General features: G+C 39.2%; 1 protein-coding gene and 1 long non-coding RNA gene across 14 annotated transcripts in view; both read left to right on the top strand.

The window, feature by feature from the left end:
- Positions 1 to 18,791, top strand: part of Nr3c1 (nuclear receptor subfamily 3, group C, member 1) — a 121,603-nt gene that overhangs the window by 60,625 nt on the left and 42,187 nt on the right.
- LOC147999748 (uncharacterized) lies at positions 10,406 to 18,075 on the top strand. The gene is made up of 2 exons (XR_015642923.1): positions 10,406 to 11,691; positions 17,984 to 18,075. It is a non-coding gene; the product is annotated as an uncharacterized LOC147999748 (long non-coding RNA).

Raw genomic sequence — 18,791 nt, 5'->3', positions numbered from 1 at the left:
ACATGAATAGGTGCTCAGCTTCCACTAAGTATTTTAGGGACCATTTTGACATCTAGGTGATTAAAAATACTTCTTACTCTATTAGGCAACAAAAATTTTAATTTTAATTTAGTGAACTGGTCAACAAAGGAAGCTGAAAGTTTGAGACTTATGTCTGGCTATGTAGCTTGAAACAGGAAGCTCACAAATTTAAAACCTGCCTGGGCTATAGAGAAAATTCAGGGACAGCCTGGGCTACTGTCTCTTAAAAAAAATTAAAGCATTAAGGGCTTAACTAGTAGTAGAATGCTTACTTAGCACGGATAAGGCAATTAGTTTAATCCTGAGAACCAAAAAAAGAAGTTGGAGGCTATCATGTTTATTCAAAATAATATTTATTGTGTGTGTTTGAAGTTTATAACACAGTGTTAACTACTCATAAGAAATAAAATGGCTACTATATTCCATCTTATATAACATTGTATGTCATAATGGCAATAAAATCTGCATTAAACAAAAATCTAATAAATAGAATCGATACAGACTTCACATACATAAAATCTTAACTTGTTCATTCTAGTGTTATTTTGCATCCTTTGACCACCTCTCCATTGCCCTTACTCCCTTGTATATAGTTGAAACCTCTTTCTTTTCATCATGCCATCCTGTAAAAATTTAATTTCTGCATCTGCTTATTTTATTTAGCACAATGTCTTCTTGGTCCACCCATGATGTAGTCATCAACAGCCTCTGTTTTTGTGTGGCTGATGGTGGTCTGGGTGTGTATAGTAGATTTTCTTTATCCATTTATCAGTTGATGGGCACTTGGGGATGTTTTCAGATCTTGTCTGTGTGATGCTGGGAACATGGCAGTGCAGACATCTTCACAAGGGGTTAATTCCATCACCCAGCAATTATTGCTGGATTTTACAGAAGTTCTATTTATAACATTAGGAACCTCCATACTGTTTCCACATGGCTATGCCAGTCTACAGCCTGACCCGCTAAGAGGTCCTTTTCTCTGCTTGGCAACCAATAATTGACAATCTCTTATTTATAGCAGCAATCCTTGGGTGTGAGGTAATATCTCTTAGTCTGTTTTGTCTTATTCCTTTTCTGTCTTTTCTCTTCTCCCAACCACCCCAATTTCGAGACTAGATCTCACCCCATATACCTGGCTGATTTAAACTCTGCAGTCCTTCTTGTTTTATTTGTTCTGCAATTGAATTGTCAAAATTTTCCTTTAAGATGATAATTACATTTCTCCCTTCTCCACTGTCCTTCGAATTCATGGCCTTTTCTTTCTTTGGTTGCTATTGCACACACATCTGTGCATACACATATTTTTCCTAAATGTAATCTGTTCAGTGGCACTGTACAAGCATCTGTGTGTTTTTCCCTAAGAAGACCACTGCTACCATTCCCACTGACCTTTCTCAGTTGCAGATACTTCTTTGTGTAGGGTGAGACCTCCTGGTCTTTTCTCTGTCCACTTCAGCTTGTCCACTGGTACAGTCTTTGTTTAGCTCATGTTCAGGCAGTCATGTTGGAAAAACTTTGTGGGTGTGGTTTCTGACAATACTAGGAGACACAATCTCATAGCAACCCTCTGATCCCCTGGCTCATACAATTCTGTAGCCCCCTCTTCCACAATGTTCCCTGAGCCTTAGGTGCAGGAGTGTTTTGTCGATGTATCCCTTCGGACTAGGCTGCATAATTCTGCATTTTTAATTGGTTGTGGTTTTCTGCAGTGGTTTCTGTCTGTTGCAGAGAGAAGTGTCTTTGATTAGGGATAAAGACAACACTTACCTTTGAGTAAAAGGACAAATACTTTGTTAGGGACTATGATGGTTTGGATTTTATAACTTATGTCGTCATCATTATGTGACTTGTAAATATGTTTTACTACTCTGTGGGCTGTTCTTTCCCTCTGTATTATGTATAAACTTAAGTTTAATGGGGTTACACTTATATACTTTGCTTCTGTAATATGAATATTGGATGGTATGTTCAAGCAGTAACTACAAAGACCGATATCAAGGACTTCTTCCTCTATATTCTTTATGAGTTTATGGCTTCTGATCATAAGACTTTTGTCCTATTTTGTCTTTTATGTATCATGTAAAGATACATCTAAAATTCTTTTTCCCCCACATGTGGAAAGAGGTGTCCCCAGGTCTTGTTTATATGTTTTGTTGCTGTTGTCAAAAGTTCATTCCCTCTAGGCTGGCCATTCTGTTTTGTCAGTGTGCTTCTGTTTTTCTCTCAGTGCTGAGTTGTTTTAACTGTGTCTGTGCAATGCAGTATTCAGCCAGAGAGCTTCTGACTTCATTTCTTTGTATTGATTTCTCTGTATGAAATTTGGGGTTATTGTCTTCTTCTATGGCTACCACAATTGGAATTTTGATCAACTGCCCTAGATCTGTATTGATTACACCCATCCATGAGCATACTCAGCCTTTGTATTCTCTCTTCCATTTCTGTCCTCAATGCTTGAGAGTTTCCAGTGTATACATTTTAACTTCGTTGGTTAAATTTATTCCTGTAAATATCATTTTGCTTTGTTTTTTATCAGGCTGTTGCTGTAGTTTAAAAGGTGGTGTAGATTTTTGTTTGCTTAAAAAAAAAAAGCAAGTTTCAGCACTTACTTTATATAGTGTTATAGCACTCACCTGTAAGGTAGACGGTACTATCCTCTTCTGACCCGTCTACTGATGGAACTATCAGGAGTCTCACTAGATAGGATTAGGGGCGTGGGGGCAGGAATCTCTGATAAAGAAAATTTGTATAGTGCAAGTTTTTTTTTTTTTAATGTCTATTAAAAGAGTCAGCAAGGGATGGAGAGGTGGTTCTGTGGTTAAGAGCACTGGATGCTCTTCAAGAAGGTTCAATTTCCAGCACTCACATGGCAGCTCACAACCATCTAATTCTAGTTCCATTGGTTCTGACATACTCTTCTGGCCTTTGTGGGTACCAGGCACACACACAAACATACAAGCAAGACATCCATATACATAAAATAAATTTTTAAAAAAGGTTTTAAATGTCAGCAAAAATGTTTGAGAGGATTAATGAAAAGACAGGACAAAATGTAAATGTGTAAACATTTCTTCCCCTGAGGTGATAAATGGGACACTAGTGCTGCTAACAAGAGATACAGACCCACCTCTCAGGATGGCACACAAACACAAGCACCCTAAATGGAGACAGCTCAGCTGTTTGCAGAGGACAGCACTGTTCATTTTGCTTGGTCAGATGTTTGGTCAACACAGCATCTGCTGGTTTCTGTTACAGTCTTGAGGTTTTTAGTCAGCCATTAACCAAGGTTTCAGAGCCAGTTTTGATTCTGGAGCCTTAACTGTCAACAGAAGCTGGGGACCCGGAGAAGATGGGAGGGCCTGAGAATGCCTTAGAGACTAATGGCTGCTCCACTACTTAAGAGAGGGTTACAGTATAACAGGATTGTGAAATGATGCGTTTTTCCAGTGAAGATAACTAAGATATCAGCAGAGCATTTTCTGCTCTGTTGAGTGTTAGGAATGCTATTTTCGAGGTGGTATTCTGCAGAACTATAAAAGGAAAAGTGTGGGTGGTGAGAGGAGAATGGGGGCACGGCATCCCCGTTTGTAGTTTAGGAGATGGGGTTAAGTTGCCTTTAGATAATTCAGTTAAATTTGAGGATTATAGAACTCTTGTCATATTGTTTAGAAATTTGTACTTATTGAATAAAATACGTATCTTTCTAATATATCCAATTTTAGCTTTTCATGCTGTGATTCTCAATTTTATAGAAAGTATAGTCTTTCATTCAGCTACCAAAGTGATTTTTTTTATTGTGTAAAATTGAAAAGTAGAAGCTAAAAGTGTATGTAAAGAAGTGGAATTACTGCTATAATTATTATATTTACTGAGTCAAATTTCAATTTCCTTTGTGCAAATTCAAGTATGTAACGTTTGTGTCAACAAACCTCTTCTCTTTCCTGTAGCAAATACACTAATAATATCTTATAGATAGAAAGCATTCAGCTCATTTAATGAATAATAGATGTGTCTGTAGTCCTTTGGATCTGAGTAAGCACCTCTGCTGTTGGAGTAGTATTTTTAATTTAATTGTTTAATGTGTCTGGATATTTTGCTTGCATTTGTGCCTGTGCACCACTTACATGCTTGGGACCCGAGGAGGCCAGAAGAGAGCCTGCATCCTCTAGAACTAGAGTCCTAGACAGTTGAGAGCTGTTACATGGGTGCTAGGAATCAACCCAAATCCTCTGGAAGAGAACCCAGTGCTCCTCACCACTGAGCTACCCCTCCAGTCCTGCCATGGAAGTCTTTTTTCCATCTTGTTTATAAATTATAGCACTTTTAGGGTCATAAATGTTATACCTACTCAATTACTGTTAGAAACTGATCAAATTTAAATTTTACACAACGGTGACAATTTAGAAATAACCCATGAGTTGTGGGTTACAGTTGATCCCAGCACTTTAGGTGTGTATTTATTTTTAAGCTTTTGAAATGGGTCAGGGATCTATTTCAGTGGTAGAGTTCAGACTTGCCTAGCATGTACAGCTTTGGAGTCCATCCTGGGGTCAGGAGTGGCAAGGGAAACAGAAAATGAAGGAGAGAGCAAAGGGGTGGGGGGGCAAGGGAGGATGAAAATTTAGCCTAAATGTGATAATTAGCTATAAGCTTTTTCAGAAAACAACTATTTGGAAAATAGTTTACTATAGTTTAGTAAGAAGCAATCTACATTCGCATGTGATCTCTATTTGAAAGAAACAAATGAGTAAAAAGAACACAAAAGTAAAAGCAGAAAAAGCAACACCAATCCAAGTACTGCAGAGCCTGAACCACTGAAGAGAATCAGGGCAGGCCGGGCAGGCAGGGCAGCCTAGACACCAGCTAGTTCTGAGGGGCTCAAAAATTAAAACTCAACAGCCTTGTGTCGCTGGTAGAGTAATTTGCTTTGCCATTTGAATTTGGTTTTAAATGTAACTGCTTATGTATGACAACATAGATATCATGGAATGGTTTGTTTATAGTAGAGTAAGAAGTATATAAGTTCCTAAAATCTACTGGAAATTTAACTAGGAAAAAGTAAGTATGGAAGAAGCTGGAAAAGGTTAATGCTGCAGAGTAGTGCTCTCAGCCTGTTTTCCATGAGGAGGCTGTGGGTGCCTCAGCTTAGAAGCGGCTTCCTTTTCCTGTTTTACAAAACACGATTATGGTGTCATCATTTCTGTTGTTCCTCACCTTGTCACTGCATACATATGGCTTGAAATCATTTTGATTGCTAATATTTGGGTGGAATGTTCATATTTGTTGACTTGATCCTCGGATTAAACTGTGAAATATCTGAGACATAACCTCGTGCTCTCACTCATGTTAGCATTCACTAACTATGGAAACAGTTGTATTTTAAAGTTGTTCGTATACTATAGTAGATATAGGGTTTTTATTACATTAACCCCTGAGTTAAACTAGACAGTGATGGATGAAAAAGGGTCTACAAGGGCTTAACACCAATCACTGTAGCTCCTGGGCATAGACCCAAGGCACTCAGTTGTCTTTCTTACCTACTTCTTTTTTGATAATCAGAGCTTTTCTGTTTTCTACATATGCTGCTCTTCCATTTCTAACTGTTGTGTTTATGATAAGTGCTATTAAGAACAATTTCAATTAAATTATTTAAAGTTAAAATCTATTTTAAGGTAGATGTGGTCGTTAAAAATTATAGTTAAATTTTATTTAAAATGTAGAAAACATAACCATTCTACTGTTGAGCTCATTTTAAGATTGTTTATTGGGATCATTTTTAAATGCTGGGTTATAAAAGTGGATTCGAAGATTTTGGGAGTTTTCAGAATGATACCTGCAAAGTTTAATAAAGCTCTTTTCTCTGTTAGTCTTTTTGGAAAGCACTCAGACTGCCCTGTAAGTATTCATTCTCCATGATGATTGGTAGGCAGGGAGTAAACAGCCTACTGTAAATGGGCCCCATGCCAGCTGGCTCCAGGCACTGTCAAGCTTGTGACTTACAGTCAGGGTTAGGAAAATGCTTTTTAACTTGTTCATTTCCGTTTCTTTTAAATGTGGGAGGGAAGGCACCACTGCACTCATTTAGTAAATACCATACAAGATCTTGTAAAGCTTACACAGTATTTAGGAATGTCTCAGCAGTTATCAGGAATATCACTAAATCTGAAGTCCTCTAACAGGAAAGGGCAGTTTTTAGCTCTACTTAACCTTCTCCTTGTTGGATGTACTTGGGTCATACTCTAGAGCCTCTCTGACCTGTTTCAATATGTTCAGTTTCCTGCCTAGTAGTACTTTGGGGAGAAAGTGTATGATATTTAAGAAATGAGGACTTTTTCATTTTGTTTGGTGCTAAACAGCTAATTTGAAATAATTGTTTTCATATCTAAAATATGAAAAAAAATGTTTTTTTTTCCGAAGACACATCATAACCAAAGCTTAGTTTAGAGCTGATAAACCACTTTAACTAACTAACTAGCTGAGTATCACTCCCATGATATCAAAATGGAAGCGAGGATTCTGGACAGATTTTTTGTTCTTGTCAAAAAAACTAGTCAAAAGGTAATGCTCTTCCTAAATATTCTGTCAATTATTTTACAACTCGGGAAACATTATGCTTAAGAGAAGCATCATATAACCACATTACTGACTCAAAGTTTTCTAAGGTTGCTGTAGATATTTACCTACAGGAATAGGAAGTAAGATTATATACATTTACTTGTAAAATGGAGACTGGAACTTTTCAACATTGAAATTTCCAAATATATGAAACCTGAAATCTATTAAAGCACTTTGTTTTTACAGTAGGATTTTAAGCATTATGTAATAAAGTAATTTATATTACAGTTCTTTACTTTTAAATACTTTGTTCCGTGCAGTAAAAATATAAAAGGCCAGGTTGGATTATTAGAAGCAATTAAAGCACCATGTGTTAGTGTGCTTTTCAGTGATTCCAAACTAATACAGCTTCTAGATGCACATGAAGTATACTAGGTTTTAGATGATTGTTTTTTTCTGTTCAGTATTAAAATATGAAAACAATTTTTAGAGGATATAGTTTCTTCTAGTGAGCTGTTCATTTCTGCTTTCTGAACTAATATTTGCAAGCTTTCTTCGGTGGTAAAACTCTGATTTGATTTCCCCTTGGGAGGGCAGTAGAAATTATGAAATATAGGTCAAAATTTGGATTATCAGTTGTCATTTCATATGCTAATATATTTATTAAAATTATAATAGCTGTTGATGTAAATGACTCTAAGAAACTGGTTGACAATGTAAGGATATAAATTAAGGTACTGAGCATGAGTGATTTAAACTAATTCTGACAGACACCAACTAGACATTATCTGGTAGTCTGTGCCCAAGTACGCAGCATATAAAGTACATGTTTTGTCACCTCTAAGTGTGTGAAAGACCATGTGAGTGCAAAGTGAATCCCACAGCTAGTCACCAATTCAGAATTCCTCATTAGAGACAGGACTGCCCAAAGCAGAGTCTGGGAGACTGGATCCCAGAAAGCCATCAAAATGTTCTGAGACTAAGATCTGAAACTAAGATCTCTGATATCAATGGTCTGTACTGTTTATTTTGTGGCTTTAAAGAACATTTTGATAAAAACAAAGAAACATTAGAAGTTAAAATTTCTAAAATATGAATGGACGTAACTTTTCTCTAATTGAGAACATGATAGATTCTAATTAGGAAAGAACAAATCTTTTGGCATTGTTTTATAAACCAATAAAATACATTTGGGATAGCTAATTCTTGTTTCATAAAGATCTGAGGGCACTATAATCAGTCTTGGCAAGATAGTTTGTCTTCATAGTTGATGTAAGTGCAGGGTCATCTTTCCAGGACTGATCCTAGGGTTCCACTGCAGCTATCTGACATACAGAGTAATTCAGTACCAAGACACAGAGGAGGGGGACAAGGAGCATCTTTGCTATGTGTACTGTCATTGTTGCTTGATACGAAGTTTATATAACATACACATGATTATGCAAAATACTGAAAAGTACCAGCAAACAGTAACAAAGCTAAAGTCATATAATATGTTATATGATTATATAACATAATCTTCTTTGCCTGTGACCTTTACCGCCTCTCAGATTTGTTAGAGGCCTCTGATCTGTCTGGTGTTAAACTGTCTTGTGTATGACAGTTGTATAGCTGGGAAGTCATGGGACTAGCTAGTTCAGTGTAGTATGTTAGCCCACTAGCTTCCAATTAGGAAGCACCACACACTTACAAGATGGTTATTTCTTTAAAAAAAAAAAAAAGTATGTGTGCCTTTTCTCCTCTCTCTCTTGTCATTGTACTCAACTGAGAATTCAGAACCAGTGGTATAGTAGGATAGAAATGTTTTCTTTAAAAGATTATTATTATGAAATCCATTATTAAAGTTTTAAAACACCTCCCCCTTTGTTAGCCACGTGTTTCACAGCACAACAAGGAATATATTTTATGACAGATTTTCTGTTAGATGTTGTTTATCTAGTGTTAGACTGAATAAAGACCTGAGTAATGAAGAATAAATTACATCTTGCCTCTTTAAATGTGGTTAATTTTTTAAAGCTGTTATTTAGAGGTAGATTTTTGAATTGCAGGCCATATGAATGGACTCGAAGATTAAGACAAGTAATGGGGTAAGGTTGAATATCATGTAGAGGGGTTGGATTTTACCGATATTGTTAGACCTTAGGAACCATGTTAAATCATCTAACAGAACTGAGGGCAGTGGGTACTGTTAGTGTTACTAATCGCAATGGTCTGGTCATGTCTGCATGTGTGAATAATACGGCTCAGAATAAAGAGCACACTGAAGTTGAGAGGGATGGTGTACACATTATAAACGCAGCGACGAACAATTAGACTTTTGAGCTAGATTGTTTTGCCCCATGCTATGCCTTAAAAATACTACTCTAGATATAGGACAAACTGTATGTTTACAGGAATGTGATAGTGCTTTTATAAAGAGACCGTACAGCAAGGTAACTGTTAAGAGTGACTGCAAAACTGGCAGAGATCTGCTAGGAATAAGGAGAGGACGGGCTGGAGCGGCCACCAAGGAAATGGGAAGCAGTCTTGGAAGACCTTAGGGGCAGTGGTTGGAGGACAATTGGCTTCTCTCTCTACTCATCGACATTGGCTTTTCTGAAACTACTAGTCATCCTCTTGTTTCTAAATTCAGTGAACACTCTCTGGTGACCTACTATGCAGAAGCCCCATGCTACATATCAGTGTCCTGTTTATAAAGATTTCTAAGGTTTTGTGGTACAAATTTTGGGTCTCCTCTCTGTTAGTTCCTCTGCTTGTCAGTGTTTGCAGAGCTCTCTCCTAGTCCCTCTTGTCATTTCATTCCTCTTCCTAACGAATGCCATCAGTTGTTTCAGAAGCAAGGACACCTTTATGTAGTGTCTTCTCAGTTCAAATCTCGTCTCTTACCTCCTGGCCTATATGTATAACTACCTATTGCTGTCTTACCTTACAGACAGGCCTCTCCGACTCAGCATGTCCAAATGCATGTCTACTCAGGGTGTGTTATAGTTCTCCATCCAGTACCTGAGCAGGTGCATTACAGCTTCTTAGACCCCGTCCTGAAGTGAAATCTGGACAATCCTCAAGTTTCTTTTTCTCCTCCCTGCCTATAGTCTTTAAGATATGAATAATTCCTTCATGAAGTGTGTGCCTGCATGCATTGGGGGTGGGGGGATCAAACCCAAAGCCGTATAAAGGAGCGGAGCACTCTCTCCAGCTGAGATACATTCAGCTCCTTCATTACTACTGCTGTCTCGGTTGATCCTGCCTTAAGGCAGGCTACAGTGCTTTTTAAGTGGATTACTGAAGCATTTTGACTGACATCTTCTCTTCTTCAGTGCACTCCCTATTCTGTACATATAGCTTTCATGCATACCGCTAAGATCAGGTCACTACTGTTTACTGTCCTTACTGCCCGCCCTCAGGTTAGTTAGACACTTTTATGTGGCTTATAAGATATTGTCATAGTTAGGTTTGTGTTGCTGAAATAAAGACCTTGATCAAAAGCAACCTGGGGAGGAAACAGTTTATGTCACCTTAAGGTTGTACTCTGTAATAATGAAGGGAAGTCAGGCCAGGAGCTCAAGGCAGGCACCTAGAGGCAGGAACTTGTGCAGAAGCCATGGAAGCTGCTGCTGCTGGGCTGTTCCCTCACATTGCTTTCTTAAATTGCCCAAGACCACCTGACTCAGGGGTGGCAGCACACATAGTGTGCTAGGTAGGCCCTTTCACATCAAATCCTGCAGGCAGTCTGATGGAGGCATGTCCCAGTTGAGGTTCCTTCTTCCCAGGTAACTCTCTTTGTATTAAATTGAAAAGAAAAAGAAAAATAGCATGTGGGAATAGGGGGAGGGGGACACTATGGAAAAATCAAAACAGGACAGGTGTCATGATTTGGTAAGCATTTTATTGGACACTTTTTCTTTTATTTTTCTCCTCTTCCTCTTCCTCCTCCTTCTTCCTCTCTCTCTCCCTCTCTCTCTCTCTCCCTCCCTCTCCCCCTCCCACTCCCCCTCCTCCCTCCTTCTTTTTCCTGTATTTGAGTTTACCATAGCTCTCTGGGCTTTATAGACTCTAGGTCACACAAGCAACCTCACGTAAAGGTTCCATCTCATGGAGTCAAATCAGGCATCGGTTAGTTACTTACTGCCACAAGGTGTGTGCCACCATTGTCCTAGCATATTAGATACATATGCTATACACTTTTCATTCTTCCCCGCTGCAGCGCTTTTCTGTAACACCAGTCTTTAGACTTAGCACTCGTCCTGCCACCTTCTCCCCTTTCCACTCCTTCTTCATTCTAAAATATCAATCATCTCTGATGCCCTTATCTGCACCATCACAGCACCAGGCACTTCACCTATCCTAGCGTTTTTCTCACTATTTTACAACTAAAGAGAAAACGTAGTGTAAGAGGCCTTTTTCCTCCCAGCTCCAATTGCACAGAAAGTAGGAATTTGCATAATATGTCACTAAGGGAGGAGATGCATGGGGGTTCTATTTTCTATCACCCATCCAATGAACATTCAGGGGAGGTACTTATTGCTATATAAAGTCTTTCTGTATAAATAAAACAATTTTAAATTGTCAGCAGAAGAAATTCTTTTTCCTACACGAATAGACCAAAGAAATAGAAGAAATTTTTCTTTCTTATTTGTTTGCGGATTAGAGCTGGGACTCAGGGCTGTCTACATACTAGGCAAGTACTTTAACCACTAGGCTATAGCCCGAGCCCCAGTCAAAGTATTTGATATTTCATTGAAGCTATTACTATTTTAACAAAAAGGACATTTTTACAAAATCTCTGTTGAATGAAGAGCCAGTTAAATAAATAAATGAACACATGAACATGTTCTTGGAAAGATGGGAGAAAACTTTTAGCAAAGTTTTCTTTTCAAGGTAAATGTGCTACCTTCTTTAAAAAGAAATAAAATTTGAGGTAAAACTCACAAAGGAAGAGCTAGGAGATGGCTCAGTGGTAAGACTGTTGTTACAAGCAAGAGAACTTGAGTCTAGATCCAGCCGCTTGTGGTCCTGCAAGCACATGTAACCCTAATGTGATAGAACAGCACACTTGATATTTAGTCCTTTAGTCTCAGCACATGCATGGACCTGCATCCCCTCCCCCATCCCCATCCCGTCCTTGACCCGCAACAAAGTCAAATCTCTGTGTTTGTTAGGTGTCTATTGTTCTGGTAAGACAGTCACTAAAACCAACTTGGTAGGGAAGGTATATTCCACCTTACACTCCAGTCCATCTCTGAGGGAGGGCAGGGCAGGGCAGCAACCTGGAGGCAGGGGTCATGGGTGGCTTCTACGCACATTCTTGTCCCTCTTGGTTTACTCAGCCTGTATTTTTATAGAACCCAGGAGCCCCAGAGGTGGCACTACCCACAGTGAGCTGGGCCCTCCCTTAGCAGTCATCCATCAAGAAATGCTCTACAGTGCTGCCCACAAGCCAGCCAGTCAGTCTTTTTTTTGTTGTTGTTGTTGTTCTTCTTCTTCTTTTAGGAGCTGGGGACCGAACCCAGGACCTTGCGCTTCCTAGGCAAGCGCTAAATCCCCAACCCCAAGCCAGCCAGTCTTAACTGAGGTTTCCTTTCCCCAAAAGACACAGTCCAAGTTGGGCTGATCTAAAGCTAGCAGTATAGCCTCTCACTTCACTAATGTTCTTATAATTTTGCACAGTCACCCTAGATAGTGTTTATTTGTCCGCACTCACATTTATAAGATGTCTACCTGCAAATGAAGGAGTCATTCCACCTACATATTTTATTTATTAAGCTCTTTAACTTCAGTCTATTTGTGTAGTATTTTTGTGCTGATTCCTCATGGAACTGCAACTAAGTTTGTATCAGCAGTTGACAGGCTAGAGTCTCAGATCCATCCGGCTCTTAAATTACCATGAACTAAGGATGATTGTGTTTAAGGATTATAAAATACAACAAGAAAGGAATGGCATAGGCTCTAAAACCTTTTCCTGCGTAGTCCTTTGCTGACAGATGTGGATTGATTGAGATCTATACCATCTTTTAAGTAGGTGTTTAACATTATTTCACATTAACTATGTAGTTGACTTTCATTATCCATGGTAATTAAATTCTAAATGTGGTACTAAGTATACAAGAAAGACATTTATAGTATGAGAGCCTAATAAAGGCAGGTGATAAGTCTTTTTTCTCTTTGGAATGTGCTTTTTCAGTGAAGTTAAATTTTTTATCACTGTGTGCTTATCTGCAGATGGTCAGGATGACATTGCATTTTGGGTATTACAAATAAATTCTAACATATAAGCAAACTTGAGAATATGAAGTCAAGGTATAATTAAAATAAATTGTAATCACTGTATAATGTCTAAAAGTAAAATTGCCACCTGTTAAGAACTTGTCCTCTATTTTCCCATTTTTCCTTTCTTTCCTGTTTTGTTGTTGTTGTTGTTGTTGTTGTTGTTGTTTTTCTGAGACAGTGTCCTATGTACCTTATACACTAACTTGAAACTCACTGATAGCTGGGGTTCAACTTGTATTCCTGATGCCTGTAGACACTCAACTACCTGGCTTCAACCTGACCCTGCTTTATAATAAGTGAGTGGTATAGTTTATACTTTCAGTGGGCACTTATCTTAAAATTATTACAGCTCTAAAGTATGCTAGCAGAGAGGCTGGCTGATGCATGAGGAAAAGTCAACAGATAATCTGGCAGCTAGGCACTGTACTGTACACATATAATCCCAGGATTCAAGAGGCTGAAACAGGAGACACTTTGAGAGTTCAAAGCTTGCCTGGGCCAGTGAGAGACTATCTCAAAGACACCATTAAAGGAAATGTTGTTAACTGAAATGGTTAAGAAACCTTGAAAGACCAGGCTTGAGGTGAATAATAAAGAACCACATGTTTAATCACTCTCATGTTACCCATGGTAGAGCATGAGGCAGAGTCAACAATGGGGAAGAATTCAAAAAGCCTCACCTGGGGTTGGGGATTTAGCTCAGTGGTAGAGTGCTTGCCTAGCAAGCACAAGGCCCTGGGTTCGGTCCTCAGCTCCGGGGGAAAAAAAAAAAGCCTCACCTGGGTATGTGCTTAAAAGGCTCTTCTGGAAAGACAAACAGGACAGTGGGACATACTGCTAACTGAAGGACTTTATTTTCTACCTTAAAAAGAGTTTGAGAGATTACATACAAGCCACATGTTAGCTCTATCAAACATATACTGTTACCTACCTAAATTCAGTAATGTCTTTCCACAGTCATGATTTGTAGTCTTTGACGTTTAGCCTAAAATTTTTTTGTACTTCTAATATTTTTATTGGACTTTATCCCCTTTCTCAGTTTCCCCTCCATAAATCCCCTATCCCATCCCCCTTCCCCTACTTCTATTAGGGTGTTCCCCCACCTACTCCTTCCTGCCTCCCCACCCGGATATTCCCTTACACTGGGGGATCTAGCCTTGGCAGGACCAAGGGCCACACCTCCCACTGAAGCCCAACTACATATGCAGCTAGAGCCATGAGTCTGTTTATGTGTACTCTTTGGATAGTGGTTTAGTCTCTGGGAGCTCTGGTAGGGTGGTATTGTTGTTCTTTTGGGGTTGCAAATCCCTTCAGCTCCTTCAATCCTTTCTCTAACTCCTCCAATGGGAACCCTCATTCTTAGTTCAATGTTGGCTGTGAGCATTTGCCTCTGTATTTGTCAGGCTCTGGCAGAGCCTCTCAGGAGACAGCTATATCAGGCTCCTGTCAGCAAGCACTTCTTGGCATCAGAAATATTGTCTAGGTTTGGTGGCTCTGTGTCTGTCTGTCTGTCTGTCTGTCTGTCTCTCTCTCTCTCTCTCTCTGTGTGTGTGTGTATGTGTGTATGTGTGTATGTGTGTATGTATGGGATGGATCCCCAGGTGGGCAATCTCTGGATGGCCTTTCCTTCAGACTCTGCTCCAAACTTTTCTCTGCATTTCCTCCTGTGAGTATTTTTGTTCCCCCTTCTAAGAAGGTCTGAAGCATCCGCACTTTGGTCATCCTCCTTCTTGAGCTTCATGTGGTCTGTGGATTGTATCTTGAGTAATCCAAACTTTTGGGCTAATATTCACTTATCAGTGAGTGCATACCATATATATTTTATGTGTGATTGGGTTACCTCACTCAGGATATTTTCTAATTCCATCCATTTGCCTACGAATTTCATGACATCACTGTACTACATTCATGCTAAAAGTCCTGGAAAGATCAGGAATTCAAGGCCCCGTGAAGCCATACACAGCAAACTAGTAGCAACATCAAACTAAATGGAGAGAAACTTGAAGCAATCCCACCAAAATCAGGGACTAGACAAGGCTGCCCACTCTCTCCCTACTTATTCAATATAGTTCTTGAAGTCCTAGCCAGAGCAATCAGACAACAACAGGTCAAAGGGATAAAAATTGGAAAGGAAGAAGTCAGAATATCACAATTTGCAGATGATATGATAGCATATTTAAGTGGTCCCAAAAGATCCACCAGAGAACTACTAAACCTGATAAACACCTTCAGCAAAGTGGCTGGGTATAAAATTAACTCAAACAAATCAGTAGCCTTCCTCTACTCAAAGGATAAATAGACTGAGAAAAAAATTAGGGAAATGATACCCTTCACGTCACAAATAACATAAAAAACCTTGGTATGACTCTAACCAAGCGAAAGATCCGTATGACAAGGACTTCAAGCCACTGAAGAAAGAAATTGAAGAAGACCTCAGAAGATGGAAAGACCTCCCATGCTCATAGATTGACAGGATTAATATTATAAAAATGTCTGTCTTGCTAAAAGCAATCTACAGATTCAGTGCAATCCCCATAAAAATTCCAACTCAATTCTTCAAAGAGTTAGAAAGAACAATTTGCAAATTCATTTGGAATAACAAAAAACTGAGGATAGTGAAAACTATTCTCAACAATAAAAGAACTTTTGGGGGAATCATCCTTCCTGACCTCAAGCTATATTACAGAGCAGTAGTGATAAAAAACTGTATGATATTGGTACAGAGACAGGCAGGTAGATCAATGGAATAGAATTGAAGATCCAGAAATGAACCCACATGCCTCTGTCATTTGATCTTTGACAAAGGAGCTAAAATCATCCAGTGGAAAAAAGAACATTTTCAACAAATGGTGCTGGTTCAACTGGAGATCTGCATGTAGAAGAATGCAAATTGATTCATTCTTATCACCCTGTACAAAGCTCAAGTCTAAGTGGATCAAGGACCTTCACGTAAAACCAGATACACTCAAACTAATAGAAGAAAAAATAGGGAAGAGCCTCGAACACATGGGCACTGGGGAAATTTTTCTGAACAAAAATCTTAGGCTTATGCTCTAAGATCAAGAATTGATGAACAGGGCTTCATAAAACTGCAAAGCTTCTGTAAGGCAAAGGACACTCACATTAGGACAAAACAGCAACCAGCAGATTGGGAAAAGATCTTTACTAATCCTACATCTGATAGAGGGCTAATATCCAAAATATACAAAGAACACAAGAAGATAGATTCCAGAGAATCAAATAACCCTATTAAAAATGGGGTACAGAGCTAAACAAATAATTCTCAGCTGAGGAAGATCAAATGGCTGAGAAGCACCTAAAGAAATAAATGTTCAACATCCTTAGTCATCATGGAAATGCAAATCAAAACAACCCTCACACCAGTCAGAAGGGCTAAGATCAAAAACTCAGGTGACAACAGATGCTGGCGAGGATGTGGAGAAATAGGAACACTACTCCATTGCTGGTGAGATTACAAGCTGGTACAACTACTCTAGAAATCAGTCTAGAGGTTCCTCAGAAGATTGGACATAGTACTACCTGAGGAACCAGATATACCACTCCTGGGCATATACCCAAAAGATGCCCCAACAAATAACAAGGACACGTGCTCCACTATGTTCATAGTAGCCTTATTTATAATAGCCAGAAGCTGGAAAGAACCCAGATGTCCCTCAACAGAGGAATGGATAAGAAAATGTGGTACATTTAACCTAAATTTCTAAATGGGAATGTAATTAGGGAGAACAGGTTTTTGACGCTGTTCCCTGAGTCCCAAAGGATGGAATGCCAGCAGTTATGTTGGTATTTGTTTGTACAATAAAATTAATTTCCAGAAGAGTCACTGTGTATCCGCTAATAGATACTAGAAAGGACACAGCATAATGGTATTTAAAAGTAAAAAACAAAAAACAAAAAACTATTAGCCCTTTGTCACTCTTTAAAATAATTATCAGAATTGGGGCTTCAAACTTGGGGCACTTTGTTAAGGTGTGGGTTTGCAGGTGCAAATGTTATGTGTTTTTAAAATAGAAGTAAGGAGGAGATGTGACATCACTGCTAGTTTCAGTTCTTTCAAATCTTCAGGGTGAGACTGTATAGAAGGGAGTCCTCTGTTCTCAGCCTCCCTTGCTCAAGATGGTAGCCCATGCAGCTGGCAGCTCATCATTTGATCACCTTAGGATCCCTTAATGCTATAGGGCATCCTGCTTTGCTGACCAGAACTCATGCTAACCATGGAGTAAAAAGGGGGATGAGATAGTTAAACAATTAATCACCACATGCAAAGGTGAATGCACCAAGTAGACAAATGTAACAGAGATACAAGGAATAATGAATGAAATAGCAGACTGTAATACTACTGAAAGATATCTACAGATTTGATGCAATCAATCTCATAAAACCTCAGTGACTGTTTCCATACCTAGGGTAAAAGCAATTGCAAGCAACATGAAAGCACCACAGTCCCCAAATACACAAAGAAATCTTAAAAGGAAAAGAGGACAGACTGAGGTACAAGAAAATATCTCACTCAAATTATACACAGGGCAAAAGTCACAAAACTACCAGTATACTGGTATAAAAATAAAAACTTGTAGACCACTGAACCAGAATAGAGTACCCAGAAATAAACTGATAGTAACATAGCTAGCTTAGTCTTATTGTCCACATGGGGCCACAACATACACTGAAAGAAAATAGTCTTACAAATTAGTAGGAAAACTTTACCTCTACATGAAAAAGACTGAAACTTGATTTTACCTCTCACCCTGTGCAAATTCAAAATGGATCCAAAACTGAATGGAAACTGTGGGCCTGCTATAAGGAAGCACAGAGGGAGACCCTAGAAGATAGATGCACTGGCAAGGACTCGCTCAGCCTGCTTACCCAGGACCACCTGCCAGTGTGGAACACAGGCCACAGTGAGCTAGGGAGCTGAGGCCTTTCACTTCAATCAAGAAACACCCCATAGGCTTGCCCACAGCCCAACTTGGTGGAAGTATTTTTCTCAGTTGAAATACCCTCTTCCCAAATGATTCAGGCTAGTATCAAGTTGATAAAAAGCTAGCCAGCGGGGTTGGAGATTTAGCTCAGTGGTAGAGCGCTTGCCTAGGAAGTGCAAGGCCCTGGGTTCGGTCCCCAGCTCCGAAAAAAAAAGAACCAAAAAAAAAAAAAAAGCTAGCCAGCACATCCAAGAAGTAATAGCAAAAACTAGCCACTGCTTGAAGTTAGAAGGCAGACTAGGAAAGAAATCAATTCTTCAGCATGAAGAGGCAGCCTACAGAATAGGAGGAAGTTTTCACCAGCTATTCACCAGAGATTACAATACAGAACATAGGAAGAATTTTAAGGGTTTACAATCAGGAAATAATATGTGGAAAGTGAATTGCAGTGCAAGTGGCCAGTGAATCCATGAAAAAGAACCAGTCAACATCTATAGACATATGAGGGAAAGGCAATATACTTCAGACTACCATCAAGAAGACAAGCATTACTTTATCTTAGTGGTGCCTGCTAGGTTGGCTGTGACAAGATGAAGCTGAGTATCTCTCTCCCAGCACTGGCTGTCAGAAATTCATTGAAGTAAGTAGATGATGAATGTGACAAGCTTCATACTTTCTATGAGAAGCACGTGGCCACAGAAAAGGGTTCTGAGGGGTGGGAATGACAAAACAGATTTTCCTGTAAATCAAGGCATCCTGACCCAGAGCATGGTGTGCCTGTTGTTGATAAGGAACACGTTTTTTCCAGGTTGGTTGGTTGGTTGGTTGGTTGGTTGGTTGGTTGGTTAGTTAGTTAGTTAGTTAGTTAGTTAGTTAGTTAGTTAGTCAGTCAGTTAGTTTCCATCCTGATCACTGCCCCCATCCCATCCCTCCTCACAAAGTTCCTCCTCCCCTTCTCCCCTGAGAGGGTGGAGAGCACCCCTGGGTATCCCCCTACCTTGTCAATAT

This window comes from Rattus norvegicus, chromosome 18 (genome assembly GCF_021556685.1).
Source record: "Rattus norvegicus strain SHRSP/BbbUtx chromosome 18, alternate assembly SHRSP_T2T, whole genome shotgun sequence".
Taxonomy (NCBI): domain Eukaryota; kingdom Metazoa; phylum Chordata; class Mammalia; order Rodentia; family Muridae; genus Rattus; species Rattus norvegicus.
This window is presented reverse-complemented; position numbering and strand designations above follow the sequence as displayed.